Here is a 27613-nt window from a genome sequence, read left to right as displayed (position 1 = left end):
TGTAGTTTTACCAAAATGTTAAATTTAAGCAAACAAGCATACATTGTTCCAAAATTAGTTTCTAAATACTCTAAATGATTCACTAAACCTAAATGAGCTAGCAAAACATCAATTTTCCAATAATTTCACCAATTTTTACCCTAAATCCTCAACTAACGAATTGAGAGCTAAAAACTATCCAAAATGCTTCAATCGAGCCTAAAAACTAACACATAGCAATCACATTATCTAACTAAGCATAAAGGAATCCAAAATTCGGCCTAAAACACAATTTTTCTCAAAAGTAAAAAATTTGACCTTGAGTAAGAATTCGAATTTTTACCAAGAAAGAGTACCTTTTACACCAAATTGACGATGGAAACGTGTTTAGGAGGCACGAAAGAGTCGGATTTGAGCTTTGAATAGTTGAAAATGATGAAGATTTGATGATGGTGATGGTGATTTGGGCTGTCGGCCTTGGGTGCCACGAAGGGAGAAGAGGAACAAAAAAAAAAAAAGCGGAGGAGAAAAGGAAAGGAGGAGAAGAAAAGAAGAAAGAAAAATGGACCCGTGCGGCTTACGAGCTTATTTACCCGACTCGACTTGCAAAATTTTTAATTTTTAAATTTTTAAAATTTAACGAGGTTAATAAAAGATGAATAAGATTTTATTTCGGATTTTAATCCGGTTATTTTATTAAATAAAGACAAATGGACGGAGTAAAATTAAAATATTTTATTTTAAAAACACAAATTACACAGGTTCCACAACTAAATTCCAGAAATGACGTGGGAAGAAAGACAAGTTTAAAGCTTCTTTGACCATCCAGAGCAAGTCAGCGGAGTGTACTGAAAATATTTCGAAATCACTTAACATCTTGCGCTCACGCTTTTGTAAATCTCCGATATCATCCATAAGTTTAACCAAAGCCCTTCTAACTTTTTTAATGTTTGAAATTCCATCCCTTGGTCCAGTATCTCGATAATTAAGTTCAAAAAGAAGTTTTGACACTGTGTCTTGAAATAAAAGATCTTCCGCGCAGTCAGGATCACCGATAGTAAATTTAAAATTCGTAGATATTTACCGAATGATCTTCCTTTGCGGAGTTGTAAATGGAAATTTTGACATAGTGAGGATTATAAACTGTAATTGTTTAATTTTATTAATTTAAATGTGTTTTTATTAATATAAACTATTTTATATGTTATATTTTTAGAGTTGTAATCACTTGCATCCATAAATTTGCTTGAAAACAAAGGGACCAATGAGATGGCGACATGTGGCGCGAAAATCACATGTGATTGGAAAAAAAAATTCGAAAATTTTTTTTTAATTTTTTTTTCGAAAATTTTTTTTTTTCAAATTTTTTTTCCGAAATTTTTTTTTTCCGAATTTTTTTTTTTAAAAATCATATGTGATTATGCATGTCAATCACATGTGATTGTAAACCCAATCACATGTGATTGTAAACCCAATCACATGTGATTATGCATGGCAAATCCAATCACATGTGATTATACAATTCAATCACATGTGATTGTAAAAATAAAAAAATAAAAAAAAATTTTTTTTTTTAAAATTTCGAAAAAAAATTTAAAAATTTTTTTTCCAAAAAAAAATTTTTGAATTTTTTTTCAATCACATGTGATTTTCGCGACACGTGTCGCGCTCTCATTGGTCCCTTGAATCTCAACTTAATTTATGGACTCAAATGAATATTCCTCTATATTTTTATAAAAAAAATGATTTTTGTAAATCAAATTAATCAAACAAAAAGAAAAACTAAATAAAAATGTGGGACCAATTTAACTCATAACATAACCATCACGCCCTCCCGTCACATTTGCTAACTCGGCACAAAAAACCTCAAAAAAAAAAAAAAAAAAAAAAAAAAAAAAAAAAAAAAATTTACATCACCCCCACCCCCACCCCAACAACCATCACCCCTCACCACTAAATAAGGTCTTAGATTTCATAAGATTAAATCGTTAAATTGTCATGTTAATTCACCTATATTCATTCTAAGATTCAGCGGAAGAGTGGTTCCATGTTCATCAGATGAATTGGTTTATATCACTTAGGGTTTTTGCGATTGATGATAAGTTAACAAATTTACTACTAATTATTGTGTTCTTCCATTCTTGAATCCTTAATTATTGACATTCTTGATTTTTATGCGCAATTTTGATATTTTTTTAATTTTTTTTGTTGATTAGTTGCATTCGCTTGCTTTAGTTATTATTGCAACTATTTTTTTTTTCGGTTTCTCTGTATGATGTTTCCTATGTCCTGATATGTAGTACTACTTGATCTCTTCATTTTCTAGAGTCTCAATGTAATCAATGCATGATATCAACCATATTGAAGTTGTATTGTTCAGTGCGAATTCAGTCATTTGATTCAGTTTGCTATTTGGTTTTCTGTTTACATATTATATTCAGTGTAACACTTTGGGCGCACTGAAACAATAATCACTTTCTTTCTCTACCAGACTTATAGTCAGAGATTTTTGTTTTTGTAAAATAAATGGTGCATTAATTATTCCTTGTTGACTAAATCTATGATCTATCAAGTATATACTGAATCTTTGTTCAACATCTTTTACATCAGACAAAATATGAATGACATCAAGAGCTTGAATATTAACATCACCCAAACTGATCTTTTTTTTTTTTTTTAGATTGAACTTACATGGATGACGGATAAGGGTGTTGTTTATCCCATGTGTAATGGTTAGGATTAAACTCAACTTACACCATTAGTTAGGATATACGGAGTAATTGGTGTATAATTATATGTTTCTAACACCATTGAATGATACTGAATTCTTATCTTGTTTGAGTTAAAAGCATCAACCTTAATATTTGTTTGTGTTGCAACTACTAACGACAAGCCTTGTCGTTGCTGATAGCAACCTCATAAAACACAAGAGCAACCTCAGACTCAAAGAAACCAATACAGAGTTACTAACATAGATATAATGTATATGCAGGGCAAAATCAAAATTCATTACGCTGAACAAGTGATATTCAGAAATGGATCGCGGCTTTTTTCGATCCAGGTAAAAAGTTGTAGGAAATAGTACCCGAAAATATATATTATATATATATATATATATATATATATATATATATATATATATATATATATATATATATATATATATATATATATATATATATATATATATTCATTATAAATAAGAAACTATATATATGATGAAATATACATACCTTGAATATGATGTAGTCAAAATGATATGTAAAAGAATACATGAATCATCTCACCAAAAGAAGCCGAGGCCCGTATTTAACACAGTTCCCTTAAAACAGTTCCGCCGTCTACACGTCGTCTGTTTCCCAGGGTACAACGGCCGAAGCAGTAGTACTGCCGGACTTGAACACTTGCCCGAAAATATTGTTAACTAGTCCTTCATAAGCTAACCCAAATACTTTGTTTCTCACTTAACCAAACTTGTCAATGAATTAAAACAAAACTCACAAGCTTATGACGACTAATCCTTTCATACATGTGTGTGTTTCATGGTGACATACATGTCTATCATCAAATAAGAACCATGAGTCTCTTATTTACATGAGAGAAATCTCTCCTTGTATTACATGGAGAATGGGTAGTTATTATGAAACTTAAACTAAAATTAAATGACAATAAAATGTCATCAAATTCATATGTTATGGAATATTGAAGAGTCACCTTTAATAAAAATAAATATTACATTAACTAGTAAATTTTAAATTCCTTTTATTCAATTTTATTCAAATTTTTCCAACAATCCCCACATGAATGAAATTGATAACCAATAGTATCAATAACACGATTCTCATTCATCTTGGCTCAAAACATCTCTTTAACCATCGATATCTCATTCACTTAAAATCTACTTGGATATATAACATTTTGTTATGAAGCCTTGGCCACCGACTACATAACCATATATTCCAAAGTTGATGTGAATCTCGTTTCACATAGATTTTCCAATGTGAATATAAATCGATCTCAAAACACACATGTCCAAACAATATTTTCAGCAGTTGAGTCTTGCATACGATAGGTAGGTGTTACCCTTTGAACCTTCGCTCATGAAACGTACTTAGTCTACTGGCTCTGAGTAGACGGCGATGTCTTTGAACTCGTCTGCCGTTTGTGTAGGCGACAATACGCTTCACACAAGACTCTCCCTGACAAAGTCAAGTCCTCATAGTCGTGTTCGTTATGGTCCTGAAACACTAGCCTGGTTCTGTGAGAGCCATTAAGTATTGTGCCCCAACAATACCCTTCGAAGCGACCCCACTTCTCTCTCACGTAGGTGATTCACCACGAATGGCTACTGATTTAGCATGTATGGCTACTTCAATCGAATCATTAAAAGCCATAGGCTTAGCCTCGTACTTGTCACTTTTAGGAATGGACTAGGAAGTCTACTAATCGTTGAATAAACTCCCTTAAAAGACGCAGGGGCTTTTATCAAATCCCCCACAGTGACCTCACCAGTTCATACAATTAGGTTGTCCTATTGAACTCAGATCTTGGGATTTCCAGTCAACTGAGTTAGGTTTTCCTTCATATAAACTTATTTAAGGGCTTCAGTCCCATTCCACAACATAATCTCTTCTCAACCCTATGGTTGTCGGATCCGAAATGTTATCATTTAACTTTACAAAGTTAACTACAATAACCAACAAAGAGATTAGTTGTTCTAGCGTAATTATATTGACCATGTCAAAATTAATTACCATTCTTGGCTCAAATGATATTGAAATTTTAGCATTAACTAAATCCATATCTTTGGCCTTTTATGAATCATATTATCACTAATCATCATGAACATCTTTAGCTAAAATGAGATAGAATCTTTATCATCAGCTATATATTCTTATCCGTTATCTTTAGCCTTATTATGAATCATCATTAATTGCGCACTTGATATCAAAATGCAAGACACCCCCACATTTGCATGTTATTGTGTAAAATGTACACAACTAACTAAGGTTACCGCTTATCCTTTCAAAGCTTCCCCCACATGTCTTGCAACTTGATATAAGTTACAATCATAATCATATATATCTATTATGATTCTAATCAATGAAGTGGTCAAATGCCCCCACACAAGATTTGCATCTTTCGTGCTTCAGATTCTACGCACATTTTGAGCAATTCTCAGTCATATTCTAGGTTTGACCTAGAGACGTCAAATTTTAGAAAACTAAATAAGGTTTTCGCACTCAAATTTATTTGTAAATCTGAATTCTTATTAGGCAATTCAAAAATCGAACTATCAAGAATGCAATAAAGATAGACATATGTATCTTTAAAATATCTTTCACTTCATATCTTAATCTCATTCCATATACAATGGAAATAATTCACATCGTTGTCGTCATCAAATTCATCTGTAACTGAATGAAACTCTGATTTTGTCTTTACATGATTTCCACACACCGGATATTCGTTGTTAATAGATCTCTGCAGGTGATCATCATTAACATGTCTAAGTCTAGCATGCCATAGACTTTAAGATCAAAGTTTGAGAATAGAATATGCATCATTCTAATTCTCTATACTTTTCCTTACAAGGAATCTCATACCATGTCTCGTGTATCATGACAAAATCTTTTCGAGACTTAAGACATCATCTTGAGTGTCTTATTAACATTGTCTCTTATCAATCATTCAGTCTTACTTCCTTCATAAGCATAATGCTTATTCCATTTCTCTAGGATGTTCCTTTAATTCTCCATAAAGAGAATTTGGACTTTTTCAGGGTCCATATCACATAATTCAATTTATCATCGCAAGATAATCTGAATTAATTCGAACATCATAATATTATGTCATAATATTATGACATTTACGCTCAAAGAATACATATCATTTCTTTATTATTAGCTTGACCCCTTAATGTCAAGTCATTTATAATGTACCCCGAATCTTAATCGGACCTCAAGGGTAGAAATATCTACCAACCGATATATGAATTTCGCAAGACTCAACATTATAGTGTCATATCTTAAATTCACACATGGAATTTTCTCATATGATGACATATCCTCAAGCATTATGTTCGCATTAACATGCATCTTGGAATCACATCTTGCTAAATGTATTCAAATATAACTTATGTCACTTAATGACATAGCTAACTTCTTTCCGAGTATTGTAATGACCCATTTTAAAGGCAGTACAATTCAAATCCTTTCTTCTACCACTTCGTTAAAAAAATATAATTATAAAGAGAGAACACTATTTAATTGATTAAAACTCTTATTTGAAATGTAGAAGGTTTTTATCTCAAATGAACCAACCAAAACTATTTCACATAAAATTTAGCGGTACAAAATAATTTCATGACAAGCTATAAAAAGAAGCTTCAAACATCGGCATTGTCCTTTTCAATTTAATGATGGGATATGTCAATTCCATCCATGATTATCATCGTCTCATTTAAATGATAACTTATACAATCAGAAATGACCACCAAGCCATTCTCACTCGTGATCATCGACTGAACTAAAACAACTGTCCCATTAATCACAATTAGGTTAAACCAAATAAGATTTCAACCACTAGAAAAGACCACCTATTCATTCTCATTCGTGACCATCATATGAACTAATACGAAAGTTCCAATGATCACAACTACGTGAAACCAAGCAGGCTTCAAAATAAACTGTAAAGGTAACATGTTTCAACCCAAACAGTTAAATCAAACAGATTTCAACCAAACATGGTAAATCAAACCGATTTCAACGAAACATGTTAAACCAAATAGGATTCAACCCCAACAGGTATACCAAACATGTTACCTAAATAGGTAAATAAAACATGTTTCAACCCAAACAGTTAAACCAAACTTGTTTTAACCAAACATGTAAAACCAAAACATGTTATACCAAACATGTTTTTGTCACACGTGAAATATGTAATATATATACTAGTTCCCATCATAGTCACTTGTGGAATCTACTTTGGTCCTCCCAAGATGAAGTTCTCGATATCCACTAATATTTTAGTTTGATACACAGAAACTAAAACTTAGAACATTCAACAAGTTCTAAAGTTTTATCGATCAAACCACGTTATCATTGTAGTATGATGTTTACTTTCTCGTTAACTGTTATGGTAAAAGGTATTCAACCTTATGTTTTGAATACAATAATATACGTGGTACCAAGAAGGTAATAAACCTCAAAAACCAAATAAGTCACTAGAACTTATGTTTTGCATTATTCAAAACCAATATGTTTGAATTCTCTTTTCCAAACTACATCATGTTGTTAAATCTATCATTCAAGTTATTTTAACAACTTAGATAATGTCAATAATCTTTACCACGTGTAAAGAAATATCTTGTGTAAAACACACTCCACACATCCTTATATCCTTAATTAAGGATTTAAAACATTATCCCAAAAACATTGAACATTAAAGGTATGTTCTAAACCATTCCAACAAAACACATATATTTTGTTTCCGATAGAGCCAATACTTGGCACACTAAAACGAATATAACATTTTCGTTTCTTTCAGTGATTTATGTTTGAAACAAATTACAAACATAGACCATTTTGTCAAACCATATAAACTCATAACATACAGTATGATACTAGTAATAAATATCATATTTCAAAAAAAATGGTCACTTGTTACAGAATTTAAAAATACCGGATCGCAACATATATTATCATGGGTTCATGAAAATAAATTCTAAACATATACATTTTGAAAGCACTTGTAAACATTTGACATGTAATATGGTTTCAGATAACGTAAATAAAATTAAACTTCAATTGCGTTTCCAACCAATAATTCTTAACATAATTACAAAAGTTAATACTCCGTACAAATAACGGTTTACATAACATGTCAATTGATATCCTGAATTAAAACTTCATTTAATTCATACTTTTACTTATATCACATATCACATTGACTCATATATAATGCACATGAAATGAATATGTATACATACAATCTGCACATCACGAATATTTAACATCATTTTAATATTCTAATGGAGATAAATTTATAACTAATAATCTCGTGTGGTATATCTCATTTTTAGTAAGCACTTCTACAAGGGAACAAATACAAACACCAAAAGAGACTTCATACAATAATTCACGTATGCATGTATGACAGAACACTGTGGACTACTAGGATTCCAATAAGTTTTGAAAATCGTCCAACCACACACATTTATCAAATACAAACCGTTCTCCCTTAGAATTCTTAGTACCATTTCAATACGCTAGTGCAAATACAATTAGACAGAAATTTTCCAAATAAGATTCATTTCATTTCATTTATACTAATAACAACACGGAAGACTCCATTTATATATGAAAACGCTCAATGCAATTGAGTGTTTCCAACTAATTATATTTCAACCGTTATACACACCATTCATTTATCAAAACCAAATAGAACAATTTATGTATCAAACTACATAGAAATAAATTCTACATAATTTTGTTCAACATATTTCGTTTATCGAAACTAACTATTCAATTTTTTCTATAACATTACTGTTTTAAGTTTGTAGGAAATAGTACCCAAAAATATATATTATATATATTCATTATAAATAAGAAACTATATATATGATGAAATATACATACCTTGAATATGATGTAGTCAAAATGATATGTAAAAGAATACATGAATCATCTCACCAAAAGAATCCGAGGCCCGTGTTTAACACAGTTCCCTTAAAACAGTTCCGCCGTCTACACGTCGTCTGTTTCCCAGGGTACAACGGCCGAAGCAGTAGTACTGCTGGACTTGAACACTTGCCCGAAAATATTGTTAACTAGTCCTTCATAAGCTAACTCAAATACTTTATTTCTCACTTGACCAAACTTGTCAATGAATTAGAACAAAACTCACAAGCTTATGACGACTAATCCTTTCATATATGTGTGTGTTTCATGGTGACATACATGTCTACCATCAAATAAGAACCATGAGTCTCTTACATACATGAGAGAAATCTCTCCTTATATTACATGGAGAATGGGTAGTTATTATGAAACTTAAACTAAAATTAAATGACAATAAAATGTCCTAAAATTCATATGTTATGGAATATTGAAGAGTCACCTTTAATAAAAATAAATATTACATTAACTAGTAAATTTTAAATTCCTTTTAATTAATTTTATTCAAATTTTTCCAACAAAAGTCACAGACTTGATACTTTTACGTATCTTATAATCTAAACATGTGCAAAAATAAGTTAATTTTCTGTATGTATGAGAGAATTTTGGTGAAGAGTCATAGGTTCTTTTACTTCATTGTTATCTCATATGTTTTAAGAGTGCTTGAATTGGTTTTAAGAGTGCTTGATATGTTTTACTATCCCTATTATATCTTTATCAATGTCTTTAATTGCATCTGTGAGTAACAGCATTATATCATTAACATTTTAAGTGCTTGTTCAATACCTTTTAAATCTTCAAGGTCGGGAACATTATTTTCGACAGATTGCGTATCATCTCCAGGCCTTAAATCCATAAACTCTCCCGATATTTCACCTCCCCCAATACCTTTATCTTCTTATAAATGATGGGACAAACTTGACATATCACAATTATCTTGGTTTATTATATCAAATTGGCTTGAATGATCGGTACTAACTTTGTGTTAAAGATCTTCCTTTTCTCTTGATATGTTAATGTCATGTTTGGTTGATTCTACACGTTTGTTACATAAACCTTCTTGTTGGATATCCGTGTTTGGTTGTTTATCATACGTGAGATGCACTTCTAAATGATTAGTTTCCAGGATGCTACAGGGGAAGAGCCGAAGAGGTGTCTGCTGAAGATCTAGGGGGTGCATATGTTCATTGTAACAGGTGTTTTAGACTATTTTCGTCAAGGTAAAAATCTGTTTTTGACACCGTATTACGATCCTTCTTTAGATTTTACGTTATGTTCGGGATGGTTCATGAATTGTCTCTAGGAGCCCGACCTTACTCCTTTATATATAGTTTCTTATTTGCGGTAAATGTTAAGATTTACATGGATTATAGTTTGTTATTAACTAAGGGTTCTAACTCCACATTACTGTTCATCATATTTGTAGATGACCTACATGCATTTGCTTCAGGAAGGACTATTGTTTAGAACTTGTACATGGTTGGGAATGAAGGGATGGTAGATGGTTTGAATGTGAATTAAAATAAATGAATTTGATCCCGTATCATAAAATGATTTACTAATCAGGTTTTGTATATTGAAAATATAGTTTAGAAGGATTTAGACCCGTTCAACCTAGTTGACCCATTTATGAAGCTACATCACATATAAACGTCTGACCCATTCATACATAATTTGATTGAAATCGAAACCTAGTATCTAGGTGCATTAAAAAGTTATTGATTTTCAGTTTCATTTCTTCAGGATTAAGAAAGTTATTGATTTTACTTTTGCTTTTTTTTGTTTTTTTAAAAAATTGTGGCATTAGGTTTAATGAACACTTAATTTGGATTCTGTTTTTTTGATTTGTCTGCTATACAGTTACATAGTAACTTACTAGCTTATTTTTGCTGTTTCAAAATGACACAAATTCGGGGGAATTTTATTTCAAAGGATTATGAAAAGGTTCGTTCCCGTTTTATTCTTTATAAAATGGTGGTCATACTGTTGCTACTTGCTAGGTTGTAGTTGTGTAACTACATCTTTACCAAATGGTTGTTATGGCTATAATGGACAATTCGTCAACGTCTGCAACTTCCATTTGTGCAAGTACTTTTTTTATTCCTTTTTTCTTTTATAGTTATATTGTAGATATTGTAGATATGGTAATGAATGTTGATGTTTAAGAAGTCTGTTTTTGCAGCAGCATATGTTGTTTGTCGAGACTGTGGTAATCGATTTTGCATTACAGTTTTGTTTGAAGTGCAGATGCTTTTTAGTGTTCACGAAGGCAATGCATTTTGTTTTTGTTGCTAAAGTAGTTTAAACATATGGATGTTGAGTAAGGCTTCAGAATTTTGTCAACGTTTTCATTGAGACAGTTGTAGCTGACTCTGTATGTGTTGTTTTCAAGTTGGTAGAGGTTGCGGTTGTTTAATTGTCTTTGATGAAGGTAACGGGTGTTGATTTTTTTGCTGCTATTTATGTCATATGTGTTTTGCTTCTGCATTTGCAAAGCAACACTCAGCGTTAACTTAACATTTTTAATAGCACATTGCATACCCCTATAAATGATCATCCCATTTTCTCATATGGCTTAAATAAGAGTGTTCGGATATGAAATGATGGAATTTTAATTTGTTAGTTACTCAATGGTAGCATTTTACACTGTGCAAATAAGGACCTCTATATACACGTTTTAGTTTTAGCGGTTAAATACAAGGAGTAAGTATTAAACTTTGAAAACTCTAAGGTTTATTTTAGGCCAACGTTGACAAAGAAACCTATTTGCATGATACATATAACCTTACGCAAATACACATGGATACATACTTAGTTCATTATATCCATAACTGCATACATATATGCATTTATGGTTACAAACAATAGTGTGGAACCCAAGTACTAAGGTGTAAACAATAGTATATTTTCTTTATTTAACTATGAATTTATCTGTTTTCAATAGGTTTTGATCCCAATTGAGTTGGGAACTGAAGAAATGGGAACTGTTATGATGGTGAATCTGCTGCGTCAAGATGGTGCAGAGGTTATTCTCGCTTCAGTTAAGCCTGAATTAACCCTTTGTTAATTGTCTGTTCTTCCATCAGTTTTAATTATGTGGAACCAGTTGTACGTTTTCGTGCAGACATTTTTCATTGTCAGATCTGGTTATAACTTCATCTTTAGACAAGAGGTGGCAGGTTTGTTTTCTTTCATAGTTAAACATAGGTGACAACTTTTGACCATTTTACCTCTCATTATGCTTTACCTTGTGTTATATTCCAAACGGGTCATGTCTAAACCCTAAATTGATTGTCGATACCCTGTTTTACCTAAAAGACTTGGGTTGAATCACTAATGATTTTGGTTGTATGTTAGTCAATGATTAGTGATAGTGTTATCTTGGTCACACAGGTTGTTATATTCACTTGATCACCGGCTTATGTTTTTAATGGGTTGCAAGAGTTTAAAATTGTGTATGAGTAATGTCAGTTTATAAGCATTTGAATACACTTTAGACACAATCTACATTGATTGTTTCCCATTAAAATTTTAGTTGTAGTTGTACTCTTTTTGTTGATTAGAGATTTAGTTCAAATCACCTACTATTTTATACTATGGCAAAACTTACTACTGTACTTGTCAACAAAAATTTAAATCACCTAATGTTTAATTCTACTATAGCAATAACAATGGTGCTGGATTCAGCATAGGTTTATGGTGCTGGATGTACTCCGAATATGACAAACTATTAGTGACCGTTTGTGTTTAAACAGGATAATCAATGAAGATTTTGACCCTCTGTGTTTAAACAAGATTTTGACCTTCATAATCAATGAAGATTAGTTTAACTATAGTAGAAGTCTGGTTTACATAGTTTACTTTGAAATTATCTTATTATTTTTGCAACGCTACCTTACAAATATGAGTGATTAATTTTGAATTAAAATTGACATCCTTATTGTTATCCTGCAACTAATTAACTAAGTGTACTTTTTTTTATTTACAATTCAGTTTTAATAATCTGTGTTGTGTTCTGCAGATCATGAGAACTCCTGATACAGGCAAATCACGCGGATTTGGATTCATTAAAAACGATTCTTTTAAGGCTTCAACTGCAGCTATGGCGGTACACATATTATTCTTCTTACTTTGAGATTTTGCTGTTTCATTTGGACCCGAAACAAGACTAAAGTTGGAAGTTCATCAACTACTTGACTTAAAGTTATACTTTAGGTAGCTTTAAAAATATCGATTGGTTTTATATGCAAGGTGCAATTAGACTATTAATGGCTTTGTATGTAACTAATTAGTAGGTATGATATATGTATCTCCAAATAATAGTTAATGAAGCAAGTTTACTGTACTCCCTTTTTCACCTATTGACCCATTATACAAAAAATGTGACTCAACTTGAACAATTCAGCCTTTAATATGTATAATTACTGTATTCATTTATGATGCAGGTGATGTAATTTGATTGTATCCATTCAACGTCAGATTGAGCAATTCGTTTCTGTGTAGTTGTTGGAGATTACAACAATTTGTCTCTAATTGAAAATTCTACAACAGAGGATCATTTTGGGCATGATGATTATGGTTTATTGGTTATTCATTAAAACAAATTAAGACACTGAGAAGAATCATGCAAGTTCTACTCAACGGTAATCATTAGTGGAAAAAAGTGTTGTGTTTTCAATTTATGTTATTGATGATCCTTTTTCACGGGCTTAGTTTCGTGCTAATAAGATTCCTGTTGCGTACTGCTTTGAGACCCTTAAAGGTTGTACATCCTTAGCGAGCCTTTACAAATTCGTCGAGCTTGGGCTACTTATGCAAATCCAGGTAGTACATTCTTTTTATTGTGAGTTTAAAGTTGTCTTTTATCCAAAACTATTTTTGTAATAGGTGGAAGTAGTGAAGACAAAGCATATTCAGTAGGCCTCAAGGTAAATTCTTTGATAAGAAGTATATGCTCACATACATGTACATACAAATCTTTATAATATCATCCAATGTCATAGAAATATATGCTGATTATTGACTGGTTTAAAATGAAAGGCAGTGGAAAGCATGATATTCTTTGTTAAGACAAACTATTGTCTTTGGATTGAATGAACTCTATGCGTTATAGATTTTTTTTTTTTTAATCACAACTATCTTTGAGGATATACTTGGTATATGCAGATAACAACGTAAATGAATGCAAATTCGTAGTTCAGACAGTGACGGTTTGTGTTCTATGAAAATTTGAACATCTCATTCTGAAGGTGCGTGAAGTTTATGAATTTTCTGAAGGTGCGTGAAGTTTCTTACTTCAATAAAAAAATCAGAAATTTAATTTAATTGAAATTTTCTACAATGTATAGTTTGATGCGAATAAATAGTTAGATTTCAATTCCCAGTATAATCCAAGTATGATGATTTATATTTGTATCTGTTAAGCTATGCAATTGTTGGTTGTTTTCTGTGTGTATTGATGTTAGGAATGAAAGTCGTTTTCTTCTTTAAGTATGGCTTGACTTCCACAAAATCATCATACCAAACGTTCGTTCTCTCACGAAATTAACGAGTATGTTCGCTAAACAAATCCACAAAAATTATTTAATTTCTGTCATATGTGTAAGGTTTGTTTTGCACGATTTGAACGATTTCTTATATATATTTATTATTTAATGATCATTTCCACGAAAACTCGGGTTAATTTAGTTAACCTGATGGACGGTAAACATATTAAAGTTACAAGTATCTTAAAACGTTTACAATTTATTGAACTCCCTGTTATTTTCAACTTCTCTGCTATAAGTGTCGAGAGATTTTGCCAACAAGCCGCAATCGTGTTTGTGTTTGTGTTGTAAATCAATCATCATTTTGCCAACAAGCCGCAATCGTGAAGTTTACTTTTTTTTCTTTGCTTTATCGTTTCCGCTTTGTTTGACAAAACATGGTAAAACAACATCTTTTGGTAGAAGTTATATCATACCCGAGACGCCACTTTGGAATTACATCAACTTACACTAACTACATACATTAGGGCAGTCAATTCAAGTCCATGGTGATCGAATGAAGCAAAACACAAACGCAGTTCGATTCTGCTGAGTTATTAAAGCAAAAACACAAACCAGTTCCTTGCATTTTTTTGGTGGGCGGAAAGCTACTGAAGGTCACCCAGTTGAACCGCAAGTCCTTGAGGTATGATATATGGTTTGTAGTTTGTATAGTTTTAAATGATTTTTAATATACCATATTTCATGTCACTTAATACTTATGTGGATCCTAATTAGATTTTGTCACTACAGTCTTCGTCAATAAGCATTTGGCAGTGCTAAACTGAAAGGAGATAAATTAACAATTCCAGGTGATTAGCTTATTTTAGTTGTTATTTTTTGTGCAACACTACTTATTCTATTGAGTAATTTTCATTTTTGGACCTTAACAGTTCTTATCATAATTTTCATTTAGCATCACTTATTTTGAAAAATGTTTGATGTGTATTTAGTTGTAAGACATAAGAATATGATAATAATAATAATAATATCAATTTTCAGTCTTAGATGGATTATACATTTTGATCAAATATTAATTTTTTAGAAACATTTTCTAGAGCATCAAGTCTGACCATTTTCATATTTTCATTTCTGACCATTACACTTAATCAAGAATTGCTGTTGATTTCTGAAAATTTTGTTGTGTTGAAGTCTCGGGAATGGTGTTTTTTTAGATGATGCAACGGTGGACAAAGTTTATACTTATGCCTTGGATATTGCCATGAATCAAAATATGAAACTCTGTTCGACATTGCCATGAATCAATTTAAGCATTTTTGGTATGCTCTTATTTTATTTATGATGGCGATGGAGATTTTGTAAGTTATAAGAGGTGCTACTATACTTAACCAACGTTTTATTCAACGGTGATGGGCCTTCCAATGAACCGATAAGTAAGAGCTTCTTCATTATAACTGAGAAGGGCATTTTCATGAAGTTTCAATGAAGAATTTGATAGATACCGGTCTTCACCGGGACAAAAGCAACAAGTAATTTTAGTTATAGTTATCTTTATATGTCCGGGACTTTGATAATATTCTTGAATATGCAGATTGTTTAAGTGTAAAATGGGCGGGTCAGCATGATTGATAGAATAGGTACTGTTAATTAGCTACATTTGCATCACTACTTTAATAGAAAGTGAGAAGTGAGATGAGATGAGTGTAGGCCAATTCTTTATTTGATGAAGGGAATTTGTCTAAGATTGCCCACTAGATCTCCATTTTCAAGTAGAGTTATTGATGATGGTTTGACAGTTCAATTACAAGATCGTCATAGCTGCGATGCGAGCTTCCCTTCACTATACCATTCAAAAATACGGATACAAACCCACACAATTAGGGTTACTCCACTTCGCTAATTGTGTAACAATTAGGCTTTCTGCTAACAATTAGGGTTTCAGATTCATTCATAAACGAACGACTCATCACCATCTTCATCATACAAAACACAACCGCCTTCATCGTTATCTAAGATTTTGCAGTTCATTAGGGTATATTTTTAAACATGTCACTGTAAGTATATTTTTAAACATGCTTTTCTTATATATTTGTTTTTGCATGCATAAAGTTATTTCTTTGACTTTTTACTGATACCCGAGCTTAAGTTTAAAACCATTATTTGACTTTCTATAAATAGGTTTCTTTAGCTGTTGGTGGCTCTGAAAGTACGGTATCCTCAGCGAAGTACAATACTAAGAGGGAATCATGAAAGTCGACAGGTATGTTACTTACTCATTTGACTTGTCAACACACTACTCAAGTTTTATAAACATCTTATATTTTCTTTATGTGCAGATCACTCAGTTCTATGGAATTTATGACAAATGCCTTCGGAAGAAAGTTTGTTCATCTTATACAAGTTACAACAATAAATTATTGTATTTAATTTTTTTGTATATAACTTTAACGGTTGACTAACAGGTATGCCAATGCTAACGTTTGGAAGACTTTTACCGATCTGTTTGATTATTTTCCATTGACTGCATTGGTTAGTATGCTTATGCATGTGTCCACTAAACTAACAACTTATAATGTAACATCTTTATTGACATTATTATGCATGTTTTTTTTTTCTTTTTTTGTTCCATTATAGGTTGAATCTGAAATATTTTCTCTCTTTGGTGGATTGTCACCTTCGATCGAAGCCCTTGATAATATCAGAAATTTTGATCGTGTTCAAGAGGTCCCACACGAAGGTCCTATGTGTGATCTGTTATGGTCCGAACCAGATGACCGTTGTGGTTGTGGTATTTCGCCCCGTGGAGCTGGCTACACCTTTGGTCAAGTATTACATTCTTTTAAATTTTCATAATTTTAAACTCTACAGTGAGATTTTGATTACATGATCATTGATAATAATATGTATTTACAGGATATTTCAGAGCAATTTAACCATACCAAGAGCATAAAGCTTATCGCTCGAGCCCATCAGCTTGTCATGGAAACTGGGGACATGTATACTTTAATTTTTGATTATTTTTTTATTATTATTTTATTGTTTTTTAATGGTTCCCTTCAAGTCATGATGTTGTTGATGACATGACTCGAAGAACACCCGATTATTTCCTGTAAACTTGAGTAGCTTGTGCTATTATTGGAGGCCATTGATTCAAGAGATGATTCTTTTGTAATGAATGCTTGCAATGTAGTTAGGTTTTTGGGCAGCTAAGTGTAGTCTAGGGTTAATTTTGACATGATTTGCTGCATAGAGCTCTTAAGTTGTGTTGTTGATCTATATATCATGCCTAAATATGAAACCTTGAGAAGATATTGTTATTTTGTTTGCAGCCCGAAAATCATTTGAAATATTATAGACTCCGTTTTGTTACTTCGTCGTTCGAAAACAAAGCCTAGTTGGCTGCAAAAATCGAAAAAGAGAAGCAACAAAATGTTGTTCATGAAGGAGACGATGAGGTGTTGAAATCCGAGAAAGAAATGGTCTCAGAAGTTGAAGAAATCGTGAAAACAGTTGAAAGAGAAGGAGATAAAGGAGATGGGAATCTGATAAGTGCGTCTATACAAAAGATATTAAAGCAGTTTGAAATTAAATTTTACACGGACAATACATTTTGTAAATGTCCGAACTACTTATCTCACATCTCAAAGTGTAGTACTTTCATCTTTCGTTCAATTTGTTCTATTACGATTTCACATGTAGTTTTGTGTTTTTTTTTTTTTTTTGAAAGGCAATGTTAGTGGTTAGAAGTTAATTCACGAAAATCCCCCCCCCCCCCCCCCCCCCCCCCGAGACTCGAACCCTGGTCTCCTCGAACACCATGTTAACATGGTGACCAATGAGGCAAAGCCCCATTGGCAGTTTTGTGTTTTTTTAATGTTGGAATTAGTAGCCTTTATCTATGTATTTTGTGTAAAGCAAAAAAAGTTGACAATATTATGTTTATTTCATCCACAGGAATACTTGTGATACCTTTAATTGATATAACATATATGTTTCAAGTTTGTTAGTCGTCGTGCAACGCACGAGCTCTTAAAGGCTAGTAAATATACAATACAGATTAGAGATCGATTACTGTATGTCACCTTAGTCTATGAAGCAGAGCTGCAGAGAAGAGAGATTGATAAATTGAATTAGAGATTGTCGATTTTTTTATGTCCTAATACTCTAATTTTTTTTGGGCCTCCTTAATATTTTTTGAGCCCCTAAAATATATGGGCTCTATACAAATGTACATGTTGTACCATCATTGGGTCGGGTCTGATATTACTAGCGATTAAGATTTTTTTTTTAAGTAAAAGAAAAGTAGTAGCATGAATGAGGCGGTTACGGAGAAGTAGTTACGGAGTATATGTCATTTCCCTATAATCAATACCCTCAATTTAGAGAGTAATGCTTCATTACCCACTAATTAGCATAGAATCTATTTCTTATAAGATATCAAGTCTAGTTAATGATAATCAGTGTCATTCCCTACTCTCTAATACCCCCAACCAAGCACACTCTAAGTCATACACTCCCTCATAAATCATAATTATTAAGTTAGACATGTATTTCAAATCGTTTGAGATTTTAGATTCGAAGATCTCAAACCACCAAATCAAACACCAACTAAAGATAAACTTTCAAAAAACGGATGTCTCCAAGACATAGATAGGCCACGTTTACCATATTAGCATCTCAAACAATTTCACTAGTTACAATCTAAAAGAAACTGTTCATCTTATTATGTTTGTTACTTCGAAAAATATTGTTCATTAAATTAAATAACAAGAAATAATTTAAAGTTTCCCTTATGCCCGTTTTATTATTAAAAATGTTGTTGGAGATAATCAGTTAAGGTATACATCAAATTGATAAAGAAATCAAATGTATGCATATAAGCTTGGAAAGACCTCATTCTATCACCAATTAATTTTAGAGTACTGTGTAACTCATGAGATCATTTGTTGTACATGTTGGTGGACCTGCCTACACGTGGTATCAGAGTCGGAGATTCGACATTGAATCTATCACCAATTGATTTTAGACTACTATATAGCTCATGAGCTTATATGTTGTACATATTGGTGGAACTGAAACTAGCGGTGTTCATCGATTCGGTTTTTGATTTTTTGAATTATCCGGTTCGGGTTTTTCGGTTTTGAAACTTTTATAATTAAAACCGAAAACCAAATCGAAACCGAATTCAAATATCAAAACCGAAACCGAAACAAAACCAAAAATCGAATTTGAATTCGGTTTGGTTTCGGTTAAACCGAATTTAACTTTGAAAATCAAATTTTTACTTTTTCCCTACGCGATGAACAAACATTATCGTATTAATTTTGCAATATAACATATTAAACTAATATATAAAATAAAATAATCTTATAATAAATCATTATACAATACACATGATATAAAGAAAATAAACAAAATCAATAACTAAGAGAAAGTTGATTTGAATTGGCTACATGTATAAGAATGTGGATAAAAAGAAATTAGAAAAAGTATGAATTAATAATTTAAATAGAATTTCAAATCCTAGTAAATGTACTTTGACTTGAAATGGTAAATTATCTACTCAAATCATATATATCTAATATATGTATATGATGATACGCATATCGATTCGTATAAAAAAAGGTTATTTTTCCATGACTTGATAAAGTTCTGCTTGGAAGTTAACCGGCATAACTGTCCAGGAAGAAATACCTTTTCCCGGTCATACGTAAGAAAACCGGCCAGAAGATTATTCAAGTACACATCAGAGAAGAAAGGTCCCGGATAAAAGCTGGCCATGATTTCACATAAGCCCATCCTACCCGGACAAGTGTGTCGAACACCGGCACCACTCACCCGGGTACGAAGCACCGAGGGGTTACGAATCATATTTTCACATCAAGGTCTACTTAGCCAAATACGCTGGTCACCTGATAACCTTACCCGGTCAGGAGAAGTACCGCGAAGAAGTACTTGAATAAATATTGAGATATACTCATATGTAAGACCCTTTACCTAATCAAATGTGTGACGTCTATCTGTCACACTGTAAACGGATCCAGCACACCATTTCAAAATAACCATGCTATTCCGTAACAATCACACAAGTCCTGGAACAAAGCATGGTCCCGGAACAAATACATGGTCCCGGAACAAATACATGGTCTCGGAAATAACACACGAATAAATATTGAGATATTCTCATATGTAAGACCCTTTACCTAATCAAATGTGTGACGTCTATCCGTCACACTATAAACGGATCCGGCACACCATTCCGAAATAACCACGCTATTCCGTAACAATCACACAAGTCCTGGAACAAAGCATGGTCCCGGAACAAATACATGGTCCCGGAACAAACACACGAATGAATCGTATTCCACGTCAGTCCACGAATCTAGGAAAGTTTGTTAGGATTTACGCCAATGAAAAGGACAGGTGGCATGTCAGCACACAAATCTGGTAAAGCTTTGTTACGATCATGAAAGGGACATGTGTGACGTCATCCCCTCAAAACACCTATAAATACACCCCATGTGTCATTCATTACTACGTACTAAACACATACTGTTACTCTGCTAAAATCATACTGTAGTATTGTTCAACTAAAAATACAACTCTGATAAAGATTCCGGTCGATATCGGAGTTCATCAACACTTAAGATATTAGCTTATTCGATCTAATCGAGTGAGATTAATTCCGGTTTTACAGTGTTTTTCGTGTTTTCAGGTTTTAAATCATTAAGTTAGCATATCATATAGATATAGAACATGTGTTTAGTTGATTTTAAAAGTCAAGTTAGAAGGATTAACTTTTGTTTGCGAACAAGTTTAGAATTAACTAAACTATGTTCTAGTGATTACAAGTTTAAACCTTCGAATAAGATAGCTTTATATGTATGAATCGAATGATGTTATGAACATCATTACTACCTTAAGTTCCTTGGATAAACCTACTGTAAAAGAGAAAAATAGATCTAGCTTCAACGGATCCTTGGATGGCTCGAAGTTCTTGAAGCAGAATTTTGACACGAAAACAAGTTCAAGTAAGATCATCACTTGAAATAAGATTGTTATAGTTATAGAAATTGAACCAAAGTTTGAATATGATTATTACCTTGTATTAGAATGATAACCTACTGTAAGAAACAAAGATTTCTTGAGGTTGGATGATCACCTTACAAGATTGGAAGTGAGCTAGCAAACTTGAAAGTATTCTTGATTTTATGTAACTAGAACTTGTAGAATTTATGAAGAACACTTAGAACTTGAAGATAGAACTTGAGAGAGATCAATTAGATGAAGAAAATTGAAGAATGAAAGTTTTTGTAGGTGTTTTTGGTCGTTGGTGTATGGATTATGAAATGTCCCGTTCTTATTGATTAAAAACGTTCCATATTAATTGATTTCGTTGCGAGGTTTTGACCTCTATATGAGACGTTTTTCAAAGACTGCATTCATTTTTAAACAAACCATAACCTTTATTTCATCAATAAAGGTTTAAAAAGCTTTACGTAGACTATCAAATAATGATAATCTAAAATATCCTGTTTACACACGACCATTACATAATGGTTTACAATACAAATATGTTACAACAAAATAAGTTTCTTGAATGCAGTTTTTACACAATATCATACAAGCATGGACTCCAAATCTTATCCTTATTTAAGTATGTGACAGCGGAAGCTCTTAATAATCACCTGAGAATAAACATGCATAAAACGTCAACAAAAATGTTGGTGAGTTATTGGTTTAACCTATATATATCAAATCGTAACAATAGACCACAAGATTTCATATTTCAATACACATCCCATACATAGAGATAAAAATCATTCATATGGTGAACACCTGGTAACCGACATTAACAAGATGCATATATATAAGAATATCCCCATCATTCCGGGACACCCTTCGGATATGATATAAATTTCGAAGTACTAAAGCATCCGGTACTTTGGATGGGGTTTGTTAGGCCCAATAGATCTATCTTTAGGATTCGCGTCAATTAGGGTGTCTGTTCCCTAATTCTTAGATTACCAGACTTAATAAAAAGGGGCATATTCGATTTCGATAATTCAACCATAGAATGTAGTTTCACGTACTTGTGTCTATTTTGTAAATCATTTATAAAACCTGCATGTATTCTCATCCCAAAAATATTAGATTTTAAAAGTGGGACTATAACTCACTTTCACAGATTTTTACTTCGTCGGGAAGTAAGACTTGGCCACTGGTTGATTCACGAACCTATAACAATATATACATATATATCAAAGTATGTTCAAAATATATTTACAACACTTTTAATATATTTTGATGTTTTAAGTTTATTAAGTCAGCTGTCCTCGTTAGTAACCTACAACTAGTTGTCCACAGTTAGATGTACAGAAATAAATTGATAAATATTATCTTGAATCAATCCACGACCCAGTGTATACGTATCTCAGTATTGATCACAACTCAAACTATATATATTTTGGAATCAACCTCAACCCTGTATAGCTAACTCCAACATTTACATATAGAGTGTCTATGGTTGTTCCGAAATATATATAGATGTGTCGACATGATAGGTCGAAACATTGTATACGTGTCTATGGTATCTCAAGATTACATAATATACAATACAAGTTGATTAAGTTATGGTTGGAATAGATTTGTTACCAATTTTCACGTAGCTAAAATGAGAAAAATTATCCAATCTTGTTTTACCCATAACTTCTTCATTTTAAATCCGTTTTGAGTGAATCAAATTGCTATGGTTTCATATTGAACTCTATTTTATGAATCTAAACAGAAAAGTATAGGTTTATAGTCGGAAAAATAAGTTACAAGTCGTTTTTGTAAAGGTAGTCATTTCAGTCGAAAGAACGACGTCTAGATGACCATTTTAGAAAACATACTTCCACTTTGAGTTTAATCATAATTTTTGGATATAGTTTCATGTTCATAATAAAAATCATTTTCTCAGAATAACAACTTTAAAATCAAAGTTTATCATAGTTTTTAATTAACTAACCCAAAACAGCCCGCGGTGTTACTACGACGGCGTAAATCCGGTTTTACGGTGTTTTTCGTGTTTCCAGGTTTTAAATCATTAAGTTAGCATATCATATAGATATAGAACATGTTTTTAGTTGATTTTAAAAGTCAAGTTAGAAGGATTAACTTTTGTTTGCGAACAAGTTTAGAATTAACTAAACTATGTTCTAGTGATTACAAGTTTAAACCTTCGAATAAGATAGCTTTATATGTATGAATCGAATGATGTTATGAACATCATTACTACCTTAAGTTCCTTGGATAAACCTACTGGAAAAGAGAAAAATGGATCTAGCTTCAATGGATCCTTGGATGGCTCGAAGTTCTTGAAGCAGAATCATGACACGAAAACAAGTTCAAGTAAGATCATCACTTGAAATAAGATTGTTATAGTTATAGAAATTGAACCAAAGTTTGAATATGATTATTACCTTGTATTAGAATGATAACCTACTGTAAGAAACAAATATTTCTTGAGGTTGGATGATCACCTTACAAGATTGGAAGTGAGCTAGCAAACTTGAAAGTATTCTTGATTTTATGAAACTAGAACTTTTGAAATTTATGAAGAACACTTAGAACTTGAAGATAGAACTTGAGAGAGATCAATTAGATGAAGAAAATTGAAGAATTAAAGTGTTTGTAGGTGTTTTTGGTCGTTGGTGTATGGATTAGATATAAAGGATATGTAATTTTGTTTTCATGTAAATAAGTCATGAATGATTACTCATATTTTTGTAATTTTATGAGATATTTCATGCTAGTTGCCAAATGATGGTTCCCACATGTGTTAGGTGACTCACATGGGCTGCTAAGAGCTAATCATTGGAGTGTATATACCAATAGTACATACATCTAAAAGCTGTGTATTGTACGAGTACGAATACGGGTGTATACGAGTAGAATTGTTGATGAAACTGAACGAGGATGTAATCGTAAGCATTTTTGTTAAGTAGAAGTATTTTGATAAGTTTATTGAAGTCTTTCAAAAGTGTATAAATACATATTAAAACACTACATGTATATACATTTTAACTGAGTCGTTAAGTCATCGTTAGTCGTTACATGTAAGTGTTGTTTTGAAACCTTTAGGTTAACGATCTTGTTAAATGTTGTTAACCCAATGTTTATAATATCAAATGAGATTTTAAATTATTATATTATCATGATATTATCATGTATGAATATCTCTTAATATGATATATATACATTAAATGTCTTTACAACGATAATCGTTACATATATGTCTCGTTTAAAAATCATTAAGTTAGTAGTCTTGTTTTTACATATGTAGTTCATTGTTAATATACTTAATGATATGTTTACTTATCATAGTATCATGTTAACTATATATATATCCATATATATGTCATCATATAGTTTTTGCAAGTTTTAACGTTCGTGAATCACCGGTCAACTTGGGTGGTCAATTGTCTATATGAAACATATTTCAATTAATCAAGTCTTAACAAGTTTGATTGCTTAACATGTTGGAAACATTTAATCATGTAAATATCAATCTCAATTAATATATATAAACATGGAAAAGTTCGGGTCACTACAGATTAGATATAAAGGATATGTAATTTTGTTTTCATGTAAATAAGTCATGAATGATTACTCATATTTTTGTAATTTTATGAGATATTTCATGCTAGTTGCCAAATGATGGTTCCCACATGTGTTAGGTGACTCACATGGGCTGCTAAGAGCTGATCATTGGAGTGTATATACCAATAGTACATACATCTAAAAGCTGTGTATTGTACGAGTACGAATACGGGTGCATACGAGTAGAATTGTTGATGAAACTGAACGAGGATGTAATTGTAAGCATTTTTGGTAAGTAGAAGTATTTTGATAAGTGTATTGAAGTCTTTCAAAAGTGTATAAATACATATTAAAACACTACATGTATATACATTTTAACTGAGTCGTTAAGTCATCGTTAGTCGTTACATGTAAATGTTGTTTTGAAACCTTTAGGTTAACGATCTTGTTAAATGTTGTTAACCCAATGTTTATAATATCAAATGAGATTTTAAATTATTATATTATCATGATATTATCATGTATGAATATCTCTTAATATGATATATATATATACATTAAATGTCTTTACAACGATAATCGTTACATATATGTCTCGTTTAAAAATCATTAAGTTAGTAGTCTTGTTTTTACATATGTAGTTCATTGTTAATATACTTAATGATACGTTTACTTATCATAGTATCATGTTAACTATATATATATATATCCATATATATGTCGTCATATAGTTTTTAATAGTTTTAACGTTCGTGAATCACCGGTCAACTTGGGTGGTCAATTGTCTATATGAAACATATTTCAATTAATCAAGTCTTAACAAGTTTGATTGCTTAACATGTTGGAAACATTTAATCATATAAATATCAATCTCAATTAATATATATAAACATGGAAAAGTTTGGGTCACTACAATGTGCCTGTTCCGGGATCATGTGCCTGTTCCGGGATCAAGTGTTTGTTCCGAGACCAAGTGTTTATTCCGGGACCAAGTGTTTGTTCCGGAACTTGGCACTTTTCCTGGAGAGATATGGCTACTCTGAGAGAATGTGATGAGTCTGTCTGTAATGTGACGGGTGAATGTCTTTCTCTTGTTTAGGCAAAAGGATTTTACCTGATGTTTACTTTAAGTGCTTCTTCACAGTATTCTCTTGATCGGTGATGATTGCAACTAGTTCGTGTATGATTTTGTAAAGATTGTCGGGTACCCGACGTACATGGTTCAGTATATAGATGCACAAACCGGATAAAAAACCAGATTCGGACAAAAAAAAGGGATTTTTTTGTCCGGATTTTCCTGAACCGGTTCTGGTTCTTGGCGTCGGATTTTTTTCGGAACCGGTTCTTTTTCGGATTTCGATCGGATTTTTTCAGATTTTTTTGGACTAGGATTCAATTTTGCTAATTACATTTTTACAGGTTCGATTTTTTTTAACGTTTGAACAACAATGATATAATCGATATAAAGAAAAGTTATAATGCTTAACACAATAGATAATATAAATAACAATATTCGAACAATACAATTATAAAAATAACACTTTTATTCGAACGATACAATAATAAAAATAACGATACTTTTATTCGAACAATACAATTATAATTAATACATTTCGAGCTTCAGCATGGCCATCGCCCAATAATGTATTAAGACTAAAGTATATCGCGCTTCGGCATTGCCATCACCCGTTATACTTTAGTCGTCAAATGACCAAAATGTGTTATCTTGTTGAGCACGATGAGGATGGTGCCTTCGATCGTAGTCTTCAAAATCGGGGTCATCAACTAGAGAAAGGTAAGCTTGTTGGTAACGTGATACATTCATTTCGGTTTGGTCTATATCAAACAGTTCATAGTCACATTCATCCACTTCATTTAGTTCATTGTCGGAATTCTCTTCGGTTGATGTAGGTGATAATCTTGCTACATTTTCTTCATACTCTATACATTCTTCAATGTCATTATATAACGGACCTTCTAATGAAGTTTGATCTTGTATCATATATACCCCATCCAAATAATCTTTCAAACATATACATACTTTCACGGCTTGGGGGTAAGTCTTGACTTTCTTTCCGATATAATTCGATCACTCAAAGAAAAAGCCGATTCGGAAGCTACGGTTGAAGCTTGAATGGTATAAGTCACGAGCCATAATGCTTAATATTGGATATGTGTCTTGTTTTGTTTCCCACCATTTTAAAATGTCAAGGTTGTTAAATTGTTCTTCACTCATGTTTAGTGCAAAGTTTCCCATCTTATAATTTCCCAACTCGCTTGTGGGTGCCGATGTTTGTTCACGTTTGGAAGCGTCTTCACATACTAAGTTAAAAAGACTTATTTTGAGGTCTCGGCCCCTTCGAGAAGATGATCCGGGTTGGTCAACAATTGACTTTGATTGTCGACCATATTTTGTTGCATAAATACCAAACATATTCTAAAAAACTTCATTAAATTCGTGTACTTGGTTATTTAGATAGTTGGGTTGGTCATCTAAAATACCATACGCACAATCAAAGTTGGTATATATTGTTATCATCAATCGTTCGACCCCATTAAAATTTAATCGTGGGTCAAGTGCGGCCGCACATAAAAATATCTTCGGTATCTCTCCAAAATATTTTTTTAGTTTTTTTTCTTATATGAAAAATCGCTTGTCTAAAAATAACATTATTTGAGTTCGCAAATTCGCATATTTTTTTCGTCATTATATAAAATTGTTCTAAAACTAGTACGCTAGTTGGGTAATAAACACCCGATAACATTGTCGATGCCTCTTTAAAAACTTGTAAAAAACTTGTTAATGATTCCAAGTCATCCCATTCGTCGTCACTAATTGGTTCGGAAAATCCCTTTCTAAGTAGTCTTCTATTATAACCGATTAAC

At 32.0% G+C, this 27613-nt stretch overlaps 1 pseudogene; it reads left to right on the top strand.

The window, feature by feature from the left end:
- The first annotated feature begins 2114 nt into the window (after window positions 1–2114).
- On the top strand, window positions 2115–17830 carry LOC139877768 (serine/threonine-protein phosphatase PP2A-2 catalytic subunit-like; annotated as a pseudogene).
- The last annotated feature ends 9783 nt before the right edge of the window (window positions 17831–27613 follow it).

The sequence above is a fragment of the Rutidosis leptorrhynchoides genome, chromosome 11 (assembly GCF_046630445.1).
Source record: "Rutidosis leptorrhynchoides isolate AG116_Rl617_1_P2 chromosome 11, CSIRO_AGI_Rlap_v1, whole genome shotgun sequence".
Lineage (NCBI taxonomy): Eukaryota > Viridiplantae > Streptophyta > Magnoliopsida > Asterales > Asteraceae > Rutidosis > Rutidosis leptorrhynchoides.
Note: the sequence above shows the minus strand (reverse complement) of the source record. Positions and strands in the feature narration are given on the sequence as shown.